Source organism: Aquila chrysaetos, chromosome 2 (assembly GCF_900496995.4).
Source record: "Aquila chrysaetos chrysaetos chromosome 2, bAquChr1.4, whole genome shotgun sequence".
Lineage (NCBI taxonomy): Eukaryota > Metazoa > Chordata > Aves > Accipitriformes > Accipitridae > Aquila > Aquila chrysaetos.
Window position 1 is genome coordinate 8,773,316 of NC_044005.1, and position 14,283 is coordinate 8,787,598.

Below are 14,283 nucleotides of genomic sequence, written 5' to 3' on the forward strand. Positions count from 1 at the left end.
GGAAACATCACCGCGGAGCGGATTGGCCGCGGCTCTCTCCCGATCCCGCCCCCAGTGGCAGGGGGAGCCAATCAGGGCTTGCCCTCGCGCGAGGCAGCGGGCGGCGTGCCTCGGCCTCGAGCGTGAGGTGCGGAGGCGGCCGCGGGCGGCGGGTGAGGGGGGACGGCGGCCATCGGCCCCCCCACCGCACCGGCGGCGCGTCCGTTCCTTCTCGCCGGCTGCAGCCCGGTCACCGGCACGACCGGCCCCCGGCGAGCTAGTTACCCTTCCTTCTGACTTAGGGTGACTTGCTGCCGCCCTCACCTCAGCCACCGCGTCTGGCATCAGCAACCTCCGAGGCCTGCGGCCGGCTGCCCCTGCCCTCCCTCCTCTGCCCGCATCGACCCCAGGAGCCTAAATCTGGTGGTGTAAACATGACAAGGAAAGCTGATTTCAAGCAGAGACTGTGAGCGGTCCTAGCCCCAGCGGTCAGGCCGGTTAAGCGATGGAGGCGGTGGGGTACCCGCAGGGATGTGGAGCGGAGAGCTGCTCAGGGAGGTTTCTGCTGGGGCTGAGGGAAGGGGTCGTGCCTTACCCTGTCTCTCCATAGTCGGGAGGAGGTTCCACACCTCCTCCTTGGTGGGTATGCACATAAAGTTCAGCAGGACCAGAAAAATTGAGATCACGTACTTTGAAAGTCCACAGTTGCTGCAGTTTCCATCTTGGAAATGCCATGAGAAATGCGAGCTTTCGTCACTGGTGTTCTCTGATGCTTCTGCCTATCCAACTGATACTGATCTATGGCTTGCCAATACTCCGGTGTATTTGTATCTTGCCTTAAAATTAGGAGGTGAAACAAGTGATAAATGTGCTGCTTTGTGCCATTTTTGAAAAGGGTGAGCAATATGACCCAAATGACTAGTTAGCTTAATAGCTATCCTAACCAAAATAGAAAATCTGATGTGGAATTCAAATATAAAAATTTGAAAGGAAGGAACGTAATACAAATCTACACAGTGTTTTACTAAAAGTAGCTGTTAATACTGTTTTGAGGACATACTTGACTCAGACTTAGTGCTGCATGATATGAACATTGGGTGCATGCAGTGCCAATAAACCATGCAAATGGAATTTGCTGCCAGATCTCAAGAAGAGGAAGTCTGTAGGAAAACTTAGTTGAAAGAGATGGTGTCTGAAGAGGTTCCAATAGTAGGTCCTGTGTTCTACGACATTTTTAGCAATGATTTGGAAGCGGATTTAAACCTGCTGCTACAAAAATTCATCTCCAGGTTCAATGGAGTTCTAAATAATGATGAGGAGGGGGCAGTGATCAGAACAGTTTGTAGAAGCATCCCATTCAAACTTAGCGAATTTTAATCCAGCCAAATATAAAGCTGTCTATCTTAAGAACCGAGTGTGGAGGCTGTAACTGGAGAATAGAAGACTACATCCTGGAAAGGTAATAACTTTGAGAAGGATTTAAGGGTCAGAATAAGTAAGCAATCAGATAAGGCCTGTCCTATATGGTGCTATGGCAGAAGAGGATTAATCAATGTATAAACAAAGGAATAAAAAAATGTTGATTTTACTTCTCATGTTTGGCCTCAACAATGCCATCCAGAGGGTAGTGCATACAGTTCTGTTTTTCAGTTTTTAAGAAGCACGTTGGAAAATAAGAGCAAAAGAGTGAAGCAAAATGTTCTGATGGCTGGAGAAAATGCATTACACTGGGAGGTTTTAAGAGCTCAGGCTGTTAAAAGTTATCTAAAAGAGGATTGGGAGGTGACTTGATTGTAGTGTATAGGAACATTCCTGGGGGAAAGTACAGAATATTAAAGGGCTCTTTAATGTATTGAAGAAAGGCATAAAAAGAAGTAATGGCCGGAGGCAAAAGCCAGACGAATTCAAAGAGGAAATAAGATGCACATTTTTACATGGTTAACCACCAGAACACATTCCCAAGAGAAGCTGAGGATTTTCCATTGCTTTATGTCTTCTCTTGAAGATTAGATGTATTTCTGAAAATTATTTTTTAGCCAAGCAGAAGTTATGCTTTATTTTATTGGATGATTACAGGTTGAAATCTGATGGTCCGTGATATGCATAGTGTCAGGTTAATTTAGTGGGACCATCATGGTTTAAGTTTTAAATGCCAGAAGCAGACATTTTGTTAATAACCATGAACATTAGAATCAATTTTTTTTTTGCCTTGAAATACTTATGCTCCATAAAAAAGCTGATCTGAATTAAGGCTTTGGCTGCAGAATATACTTACTAAGACACTATCTAAAGGTTTTGGCCTTTTGCTTCCTAAATTTACACTCTTGGGATTGGAGAAATTTCTCTGCATTTCCATTTAAATTTCTGAAAGAGCAGATCCTGACAAGAACATTTCTTACAATGTCTGGATAATAATCCTCCAAGAAGTATTTCACAACATGAACATCAATTATATAAAATTGCCTCAAGGCCAAGAGAATCGGAATGCACAAAATGAATCCTGATAGATTTCCTATATTGTAGATTATATGTATTTATATGTTGCATATGTTTGCCTCGACCAGTCTTAACCTCACTTGAGGCATTATCATAACATGAACAATTAAATTACCAATGGAGGAGCTACTATTACTGAAGGAGGGATGAATGAAATATAAATAAAATTTCAGATCAGCAGCTTGGCAGAGAAACACAATAAAACCACCCCTGAAATGGTACATGATCAGTTTTTCTATCTTGAGAATGGAAGGTGTGCTGTCATTTCTCTGCCTTCGGAGAAATGTGTGATGCTAATCCTGCAAGATACATGTGCTTCCTAATTTACATGCTTCCCTTTTTCCTGGCTCTTGAGCAGAAAATGCAAAGACAGGAGCTGAAAAACAAGCTGCCGCCTTCTTTTGTGCATTTTCCCAGAGTCAAGCCACAAACAATCATCTCCCCTTAACCATAGAACAAACTGAAATCTGTTAATTAACTTCATGATGAATTCTGGAATGAGATCTGAATAACTGTCCAGGAAAAAAAAATCACAGTGATTACAAAGGATAAAGGGAGACTTGTCTTTATAGTATGCACTTGGTAACTTAAAAAAGCAAAAAGTGTTTGTGTGTGTGGTTGAAACTTGTTTACTTTGACTTTGAACTATTAGTGTGAAAATTACATGACATTAATATTGAAGTAGCTTTTAAATTACCTTTGTGCATTTAAAGTAAATAACCATTGCAGTGGGCACTCCAAGAGGACTGTAGAGCGCACCGTATAACTGAACTTTTCCAGAAAATGTGTTTCTTTGTACTATCTGCAATAGATGGCCCCATAGCTGTTCTGAATACATTTCAGCTTACCACACAAGCGCTGTCTGAGCATGACACCCGTAAAACATGCATTTTCAAGGATGCCTGGCAAACCAGCATACTCGCAGCCGCATTCCCACAGGCTGTAAATATCTGACAAGACAGCTGTGAGAGTCGATGGCAAATGAGGTGCAGAATACATCATGCTCACAGCTACTGCTGTGACCACCCTGCCCAAGTGATAGGAGCAGAACCAGGAGTTCCTTCTTGAAGCAGAACATCTTGCTTGGCATCCATTTGGATGACCACTGTCTATTTAAGGTACTCGTTCTGCCTTGTAAAGCTTTAAACAATTGGAGACCAGTTTATCTGAGTCATCGGCAGCCAGTTGCTTTTCTCTCCTAATATAACTGAAGGAGCAGGTAGCAGGGCATTCTTCAGGATTGTGGGACTTGTTTTCTGTCATCATCTGAAATAGTTTGAATCTGGTCATCATTTTGTGCAACAGACATCTGTTCGATAGCATTTTGTGAAGAGATTAAAATTATTTCCCAGCATGATGAAGGGTGGAAAGGAGTATTTGTAGAAGTCTGAATGGCTAGTTTCCTGTTGAAATAATTATTCTAATGCTGCTAGGGTTTTATTATATTATTAATGATGTTAAAGTGCCTGGAGTCAGAGGAAGGCTTCATTTTAGACAATTTTGAATGTAAATTAATAAAATGTGCTAATCGTACCAGGTTTATTATCATTTTTAAAAGAAATTGGTGAGCTGAGTACCCAGATTTGAGAAGGCGAGAGTGTATTTATCATAGGATTTACTCCTGAAAAATACACAGGAGAATAAGGCAATGTATATTCTTTCCAATTAATACATATTACTGTAAGCAAAAAAACCGAGAGTGCTTTTATTTGTTCTTGAGTATGAGCTACTGCAGTAGCTCAGTGAATGAACGCTGGGGAAGTGCTAATGTTCCATTACAGCAGTGGGAGAAAGAACATACTGAAGAGTTTTCAGCTCACTTATGCTGTACTTGGTCATTGCTGAGTTCTGCACAGTACTTTCTTAGTAATCAATTTAAGGTATTAAAATAGAGCTTATCTCTGTACAAGTTACCAATCATGAATTCCAGTGATAGATTTTTCGATAGAACTTAAAAGAATTTAGCTATCTTTAGTACAAATGTATTTAATGAACCAGTGTAGCACTTCTCTTATCTAAGGTCTAACAACTGTGTTATTCTCCGTGGGTAAAAAAAAGTAGTTTGGAAAGAATAAGGCTTGGTTCTTGTCTCCTCCTTGTTGGTATTCTGATTGCAATGCTAAAAACTTCACCAACTGCAATAAAAATTAGTTTAATGACTTGCTGCAATCCCCTGAATTCAATTTAGCCTGGTTATGCATTTATTTCTGCAGGATAGTGCTCAAAGTTCCATATGTAAGATTGCCTTTTTGATTTTTTGTTTGGTTTTATAACACTTTCCCTGTATTACTTGCCTTTGTAAATTTGTTAAATTCTTTAGGCAAGGATCCTTGTTCACACACTCTTAAATTGCTGTAGCATTTGTGTATGATAGGGGAAGGTCATGGTATACCTCAGAAATATGATCCATCGGCAGATCAGATAAACTGAAACATGAAGGCCCAAATAACATTAACTTAGCTTTGTTTAAATGGTGGATGTTTTGCTTCAGAGTTACAGGCCTGGATTTTCCAGGGAATGGAATCAGGTGGCTTTGGTGTGTCCCTACTTTAGCACAGGGTGGCACAGCAGCACATGTTCTTATGTCACAAGACGTACTTCTTATCATACTGCCACCCCATTTAGATGAGGGCCAAGTATGGCCATCATTATGGAATCTGCCCAGCTGCTTGGGTTGGTTTTAATTTTTTCTCCATGTGTCTATATTGGCATATAATCTTGGAAAGGCACAGAATTTTAGTGACCAGGTAATTGTATGCAGATACAAGGTGTACAATGTTGTGATTTGTTATAACAAACAAGAATAAAAATGTTGAAAATAAGTAATAAAAGAGACTGCAGTGATAGGATGTCCTCTGTAAAGTCATTCTAGGAATGCAGTTGTTATAGTCTATTCATTCTTCTGTGAACTTAAATCCATGCGTTTAACCATGTCACATGCCATTTCAAACATAATTCAGATAAGATGACGTTATTTAAGGAGTGTTTCTATTATGTTAAAAAATGAGATTATTCCATTTTTTATGTTATCTTAAATTATTATATGTCCTCAATTATAGCATGAGAGTATCTTATAATCATTAATTGGCAACTCCTGAGAACAACTCTATGAGGGAGTGGAATGTGTAATTACCACCCCCTTCATTTTTCAACTGGGAAGGAGATACAGATTTGGTAACAGTTTCATTATACTTCTATTTCTTCCATTTTCCCAGGTTCCTGTAATTTTAATTTTTTAATGTTGTAATCTGCTGTCTGTATGGTGAGAAAATGGAGATATTTTTCCTTGTGGTGTCTCAGAGAGACTAACAAATCCTAAGGCAAGAACAAACCCTTGGTCTTTTTGCCTCTTCATCCTAGGATTTGGAACTGAAAACAATTAAATTTGGGAAGGTGGGAGAGAAGTTGGTTGCTTTGTGGGTGGGTTCGTTTGCTCTTTTTTCAGAAACAAGAAATTAGAAAATAGGAGGAGGTTTAGATCCCTCCTTTTTCAAAATGTTGGGTTAATAATACCTAGTTGTGGGTGTGAAACTCCCATTTCTGGAAGTGTTTCTTCACTTTGGCTACCAGGGATTAAATTGCAGAATTGCTTGTTTTTACTCAGAAAAGCTGACTGTGCCTTCATTCCCATGCTCTCCTTTATTTACACTGTTTGTCTATGGAAGAGACAAGTTACTAACCCGGTGCATGCACCTGTTTGGGTACCATCACTGCATTATTTTATAGCTATATTTTATTACTAGCAAGACAACAGAGGAGGGATAAAATAAAAAAAAAAAAAAAAAAACCAACCCCAAACTTAGCTCTTCATCTAAGAGCGTAGCTCTTCATCAACCTAGAGCCCAGAATTAGAGGGTTCCTTCTTCCACACATCATCCGAACTTCTGTGGTTATACAATACTTGCAGCCTTTTTATCACTGTAGTTTCTGCAGATCCCTTAAAGATATTTTTCCTTTAAGAAAGGAATAAGTTCTTTCATGCTGACTTGCATCAACTGCAATTATTGCATATTGGATCGAATTTTGTGTGCAGGAGTGGGAGTTACATCCGTGTCTGCAAGCCAACTGTGCTGCAGGGGCAAACAACTGCTGAGAACTCTTGGCAGCAGGAAGCTTCTTGCTGGAGCATGTTGAGAGCAGCAGGGATCCCAGCTCCTGGTTCCCCAGCGGCAGAACCTGCTTGCTGGTGGGCCAGTTCAAAGAACATATCCCCAGTCCAAGGATGAAAACAAGCCTCTCCATAGGGCATTGCAGAGTTGGGGGGCGCCCAGGACCCCCGTCAGAGACAAGGTGATCACATCCTAGGAGTTACAGCTTCATGGAAAAAAGAAAAAAGCGCCTTTTCTAGAGGCTAGATGCATTCTGATTACTCAAACTCATCAAAGGGATGCACCCCACACTAAAGTAATGGGAAGGAAGTCATGGGAATCAACCTGAATAGCAGGAGCAGAGAGTTTACCACATGGCATCCTAGGACATGAAAGGGAGGAGAAAGGTAGCATGTTCAAATCCTACCATCAGGCTCAAAAGTTCATGTGCAGGAAACTAGGCAAGGCATGTACATGCCAAATAGATCACTAGGGAAGACAGATTTGGTATGATAAAAGAATCGGGATGTGAAGTATAAGATCTACAGCAGATGGGAATTTGCCTTAGCCCACACAGGTGCATGTTTTAATCAGTTCTGGACTTTTTTTCTTGGAAAATGCCGAATTGCCAAGATTATGTAATGGAGCTAATTCATGTTAAGGGTGTGTCAAGTTAGTCATCATTAGAGTAGGACGAGTGAAAGCTTCCCTAAGGTTCTTTCTGACAACATTTGTTCATTTTCCATTCGGAGGTGGAAAAGAAGCCACAATTTGGGGAATATGTTCATAATTCATACTAATTATGAATTCTCTTGGGTTTCAGGAGCACCATTTGTAACCATAGCTGTTATTACAAATGAGGTCATCCATATTAGAATGAAGATCTGCAGCCAATAAAAAATGTGTGAGTATGTTAAGCTGTGTAGTATTTTCATTTTAACTCCTAACCTTCAAACTACAGTCTAGAGGCCAAAACTAAGCCCTTGTGCTCCTTCTGCAATTCAATGGAAAAGGCAGATACTTTGACAGACAGACCAGAAAGTCTATAGGCTGATGAGAGAGCTCTTTGGAGGTAGCTGATAACAAACCAAATGCAAGGATGGTTCTGAAACTCCATCCCACACCTCAGGCAGGACTAGAAGTGAGATACCTTGAATTATATGTGATACACGATCTACTGATGGTAGTCAGTTACGAGTATTTTTATAAATAATTGGGTAGATCTCACTTTTTTACAGGAGTAAATGCCCCGTTTTGAGGTAAATGCCTAGTGGTCAGAGCTCTTGCCTGGGAAGGACCTTTCTAAGCCCTTTTAACAATGTGATAGCCAATATTAATTCACTCTCACTATGGTCCTGTTTGTTGCAGGTGGGTTGAAAACATCCACAACATCACCAAGAGCCGCCTTCTTTCAATCTGCTGAAAATGCCAGTGAGCCACCTCCCTTGGTCTTCCATCTTCGGGATATTATGTGCTCCCAGTCCTGGGGAGGGTCTCAGGGAAAAGGCTAGGTATGCTCAACACACATGATGATACTTGGAACAACTTGCTTGCCTTACCGCTGCACCCTTTTCCAGATAATGCAACCCATGCATCCCAGGGCAATTCAGAACCTGTATGACAAGTATTTTGACTGTAACTGGTAGTTCTACAGGCTCTCGCTCTCAGGGTAGCATGCACATTGCTGCTTTTCTTAATTACGCAGAAAGTGCTCAGAATTATGTGGGTGTCTGTGATATTCCCTCAAATGTAAATTAACACTTAAAATATCATCATGAGGTAAGTAATTAAAATTTTGGGGGTGGTGAGTTAAAATACATAGGGTTATATGACTTGCCCTCAGATATCCAAGTCCTCAAATAAGTGCATTGTCACGATGGGTAGGTTCTACAATATTTACTTTGGGCACTAGAAATGGGTCTCAGGTGGATTCATTTGGCCAAGTTCAAGAAAACTACCTATAAATCTCCTGCTGTGGCAGCTGTCTGACCCTAGAGGTATGTAAAAATTCCTACCACCTACTCATTTGTCCTGGCAGTTCCCCAAGTCACTAAACTGGAGTGCCCATGACTGCACAGGCAGCAGTGACGGGTAGGGCCAGGCTGTCGGCTGAATCCTGCCATGGGTCAGGAACACAGCAAAGAGATGTCTGTATTCCACCTGAATCCCTGGAGAAGCCTACTCTGCTATGCACGCTTGGAGCCTCGTAACGCTGAGTCCAGTGTTGTTCACAGAGAAACCACAGGCTTCTGTGAAAAGGGTGAGGGAAGAGAAGCACCAGAGCTTATCCTTCCCATAACAGCTTAATAAGCGTAGTCAACTAGGGAGTGGGAAATTTAAATTCAGTTTCACCTTGGCCTGATGGGTGGCAACCCACTGATGACTCAGAAGGCTGCTGTAGCCACTAGGTTATGGCATAATCAAGGGCATTGCATCTTCCATCCCTCCTCCTGAATTTAGACTGTTGGCTGTAAAACGCAGAGGGCTAGAAAGAGATCTAGCAAGACAGCGCATGTCTTGCACTTTGGTGATTGGGTTGTAGGAGATATGCATTTGATGGAGCTTAACTGCTTTGGCTGAAAAGGGAGCAGAGGCACTTGATGAGATGATCTGAATCAACAGGTACTGGGAGTTGCAATACTTGTATTGGAGGCCCCCTAAGTCCTGCCCTTGGAGTTCAGTGAGATTAGTCACACAAGAAAAGTTAAGCAGCTGTAGATTTGGAGTCAGGATATGTAAATGGTAGAAATTGGCCAAGAATGCAAAACTGCTGATTCACAGAGCTGTGGTGCAACCATGCTTAAAGCATAACTTTAGGATGAAGGAGCTCTGCGTTAGTTTGCCTGTACATCTTCTAGTACCACCCTTGTGATCTGCTGTGGCTTCTGAAAAGCAAGCAATAAAATATGATGTATAGTAAGAGAAGCATTTTTAAAAGAAGTTATTAATTTTGGAGGCAGTGGGAGACTACATATCTTTTTGATCACTGTATTTTAGAAAAAAAATTGTTTAAACATGACTGGAGGAACTTGCAGTATAGGTTAATCAGTTAAGAGCCTGAGTGTTCTAAGGATTGTTTAGTTTTGCACCTTTATTGTGCTAGAAACTACATACTGCTGATGAAGGGGCTTTTAAAACCAGCTTAGCCAGACAACAAAGGAAGACAAAACACTATTCATGAAGGGGCTGAAGTTGTCGCACTCACCTCATCTTAAATTTTGCAGTTTTTCTGGCTAATCAGGTATTTTTCTCCTTATTTCTTGTACGCTGAAAATGCTCACTTTCTGTAATGTGGTTTTGCCTTACGACTGTCCTGCTGTCCACCTCTGTATATCTGAATATAGATGTGTACGTATGCATGCACACTTTTTTTAATATGCCTTGTTATCATTAGCTCTGTCTACTTTCTCCCCTCCATTTGTTTGGTCAATACTTAACCGATGTGTGCAGTCAGGAGAACTCCTAAAAGTCTCTTTGGTTTTGTGTACATAAGGTGTCTGGCAGAGCTTCTGCAGCCGCAGACCGTATAACCACTTCTGTCCTACTCTTTAATCCTACCAGCACTGGTGGAGTGCTCACGCTTCTGGTCATGTCGTAGTACCAGGGCCATGTTACTATATTTCACCGTATTTTTCTCACCCTTTAAGTGCCAGCTGAAGGAAAGCACTGACAGAGTCCTCCTGACAATAAGAGCAACAAGGGCAAAATTGGATTTGTTCTGGAAAAAAAAAAAATCCAGACAGAATCACTCCCTTAGTAGAGTCATTTCTTTGTGGGATATAGCTTCTAAGTCCTACCTAGGACAGGACTCTTCCTCATTTTTCCTAGTGAACTTGGACTTCATTAAGAAACTGGAGACACAAAGTCAGAGTGACGCAGTTGCTTGAGGACATATCATATGTCCTTGGATGAGTATGAAAATGATTATTCAATATCATCATTTACACAACCAAATCATAAACAAAGCCTAACTAAAATGTTAAAGTTTTGTGTATAGAATCGCAGGTTTCTGAGTATTATCCAGTATGTAAATAGAGATTACCCTTCTGTCCTAGAGAAATTTCCAGCCTCGTGAGTCCGCAAGATTTGGCGTTCATGCTAGTAGTGGCTTGCTCTGTGTTGTGTCCAAAGAATAATGGAGAGAACATGACAAACATGGTATAGCAATGACTAACAGCCCTATTTCAGGTGCAGATTTAATAAGAACACCACCTTAGCTCAACAAAATCACCGCCCTCCAACAAAACCCTCACTAAAATGGGACTGGGACTTCTGTACCCAGAAAGAAATGGCATCTAGATGGTGCAAGAAACTCTTCATCGTGCTGCTATTGAATATAATGTTCAGTGAAATCCTGGCAAACAGTCCTTTACCCAAGTGGTGGACCCTATTGTTTAAATGACAACTGCCTGCAAGATTTTTAATGAAGGTGCAGTAGTTTTTTCTGTAACTTAACGAGCTGGTTTGATTTTTGAAACAAGTGCTTGGAAAAGCCACGTGTCAGGCTCTCTTAATACGAGCTCAGTGTCTGTTGGGGCACAGTCTTGCAGCACCCCAACAAGCTGAGCAGAGCAGCCCCAATGACGGCAGCTGGGATGAGCTGCAGCCCAACGATGGCTGGGCAAAGGCACAGCAAGGACGTAGGGCCACGTTCAATCCAGGAAGGCAAATCAAGGAGGGAAGGGCAGGATCAGTCACAAGGCCAGGCATACCCCAGCCTGAGGAGACTTCGCACAGCTCTTTTCTCTGCAGTCTTGTCCCAGGTTACAAGAGCTGGCCCTGAACACAGGCACCAAACCCCTCGGAGCAGGAGAAAGAGGTTGCAGAGTGTGTTGGTGCATGAAGGACCCTGACACTGTGAAAACTAAAATGCAGTTGTATTTGTTAGGGCATGCAAAATACTTGCAAGAAAACCTGAAACCAGCGTAGATCACAAATCTGAAACTCAGATCAGATTCTGTGTAAGCCTGGCTAAGTTTTATGATCTGTATCACTGAACCTCAGCCATGTGTTCAACAAATCTGGCTTGATTTATATATTTTGGCTTAAATGGTTTAAAAACTGAAGTTTAAAAAGTTTGTATAAATAGTCATTTATAGCCTTCTGGTTTCAGATGCTTTTTTTGGCCACATACAGTTACTAATGTAAGTACTCTCTTGATGCAGAGGTGGAGGAAGCCTGTATGCATGAACCTGGGTGGCACTTAAAAAAAACTTAGAAAATGTCACCTTTTACTTTAAGGGTTATTTCTTACAAGGCAGTCTGTGTAGGTTTTCAGTATGAAGTGATCTCTGAATTAAAGCAGCCACACTATGCTCCCAAATGTATAATTACAAAAAAATACCTCTTTGAAATACCTCACCATGAAATGTTTAATTTCCAGTGAAGATACTGACTAGTGCTGTGATTCTGCAAGGACTTATCTTTATTCATCGTGCTCACGCATCCCTTTGGAGTCATGGGGGTTGCACTCGGTGCTGAAAGTTGAATATGTCTGAATCTTGGCAAGGTCGTAAAATGTTTGAAATGAGTTTTGAGAAGCCTGTGAAACAACTGCTAATAGAATTAAGATGCAGCTTCTTTCCTTAGTGTTGAAATACTCTCTGTAAAGACAATAAATAGGTTGAAATGTAAAGAAATTATTTAGGTCAAGGTTGATAGTTGCTTAATGGGCCTCCAGGGCTCTCAACTCCAAATAACATCCAGAGGAGCCAGAAGTCTTCAACACCTCTGCAAGCCATTATGTTGTTAGCAGGCATAAACCTTATCAAGTCCTTTTTCCTCTCTGTGCTTCTGTACCAATAACAGGGAAATAAGGACACTGATTTCCTTTGTAGATCAACTGATGAGAAGTGCCAGAAAAGCTGTCATCAATGAATACCTGCATTTGTGAATAATTTCCATGTAGCCTTTCAGATGTGGGAACCTTGGCACCCATGTAGAAAAATATTACTACATTGAATCCACTGATGTTTCCTTACCGTGAACAATTCAAATATGACGTATAAACTGCCAGCACAGTCCTTGATAAAACAAAATTGATACTCTGCAAAAGCTGTTTTTACACTCTTCCCCATATGGTCTAACTGCACGCCAAATAAAATCATCGAGAATATAGGGTTATAACAACATTTGTTTGTTGTGCTTGAAAATTGATGTCAACGTCCTATACACGTCCTCTAACTATAGCAAAACAGTAAAAAAGTCACACCACAGCATGCATGTGTCCCATCTTTAGCATAAAACTACTTCACAAAGGCATAAAACCAAAGAAGAATATAATGCTGAAGATGACAAGAGAGAAGCTTTCAGGAGGAATGTCCGCTAACAGAAATACCGACCCTACGGAAAACATATCAGATCTTCCCATGGCCAACAGCCGCAGCCTCTGCAGTGGGTATCTCCAAGGGCTGGGAGAAGAGCAGGGCCCTCGTGGGCAGGAGGTGGCCCTGGCCCCAGCGGCTGGGCAAGGCTGGGAGAGGTGTCCAGCTGCCTCCCGCAGTGGCGCTGGGCTGTCGCTTTGATAATCCCCATCTGGGTGATGCCTCCTCTGCCAGGGCTTGCATTCACTGACAGCCGTCCTGCCAAAATCCCTTTGTGCACCCAGACCTGCGGCAGGTCAGGAAACAGCCCCGGCGTGGAGATCCCACCTCTGGTTGCTCGTGTACTGCAGCTCTCTGCTCCGGCATGTGGGCACAGTGAGTTAAAAGCAGATGATAGAAATTCATGGAGGTAAGTGTTTAATAACCACACAGGGCTGGGATCAGAGTTTGCTTCCACAAAGGGCTCTTCAGGCGTGGGAATAAAGCTTCATGAGGTGGAGAGGGGAGAAGAGAGCGTTTCACCTGAAAAAAGTTTTGTATAAAGAGCAGAGCTGACAGAGGAGTACAAAGTTTGATTAGAAAAAAAAAAAATCTCAGGACAAAATTTACAGACTGTGGGCACGAGGCGGGGAGGCTGCAAAATGATTAGCTAAAAGAAGCTGGGGAAAACACGTGGAACTGTTTTTTAATTACTCTGTCTGGGAAAAGATTATATAGAGATTAAGGGAAGCGCATGTTTGCAGAGATAATACAGCTTGAGGGACAGCCAAGAGATCAGAGGTTGTCCTGAGCTTTACCAGTCGTCCAGTGCCTTTCAGCCGGTGAAGCCACATACTGCAGCACTCACTGGGAGTGAAATACTGCCGGCACTGACTGGCAGGGCTCTACATTCATACTGTGCAGGTGCTTCAGACTGTGCTGGGCCAAAGCAACGGCACAGATTATGGTGAAAGGACTCGAGCATGGCAAATCAAAACGTTTTTTTGGTTAGGATTATTGTAATTTAAAGATCAGCCTAGGCATGCACCTACATAGTGTACTGCAGGTAGGTCCGGGTACGTCGGTGTGCTACGCACTGAGATACCGCAGACGGCTCTTGCCTGTGCTCCATGCCCACCGACAGCTGTGTGCCTGCATTCGTGCAGTGCCAAGCCCCAGCAGAAAAGCCTCCTGGGAGCACAGTATATTGACTTTGAATCAGCACCAGGCTAATGTGATAACACGGCTTTTAGTTGGCTGCTCAGGCAGAGCTCACTTGGGTCTGAGGGGATTATACCATGGATGGTTACGCTATATAAAGGCTGCTCGAAAGGTACTTGTATAATGAAAAAAACCATCACTATTCTTAATTGCTTTATTTATTCAGCTATATCACTACCCTGTTTTACTGAGTGCCA

General features: G+C 42.1%; 1 long non-coding RNA gene across 1 annotated transcript; it reads left to right on the plus strand.

The window, feature by feature from the left end:
* The first annotated feature begins 180 nt into the window (after positions 1–180).
* Positions 181–12,778, plus strand: LOC115338630. The gene is made up of 4 exons (XR_003922460.1): positions 181–1,438; positions 7,387–7,467; positions 7,932–8,074; positions 12,401–12,778. It is a non-coding gene; the product is annotated as an uncharacterized LOC115338630 (long non-coding RNA).
* Positions 12,779–14,283: the final 1,505 nt, after the last annotated feature.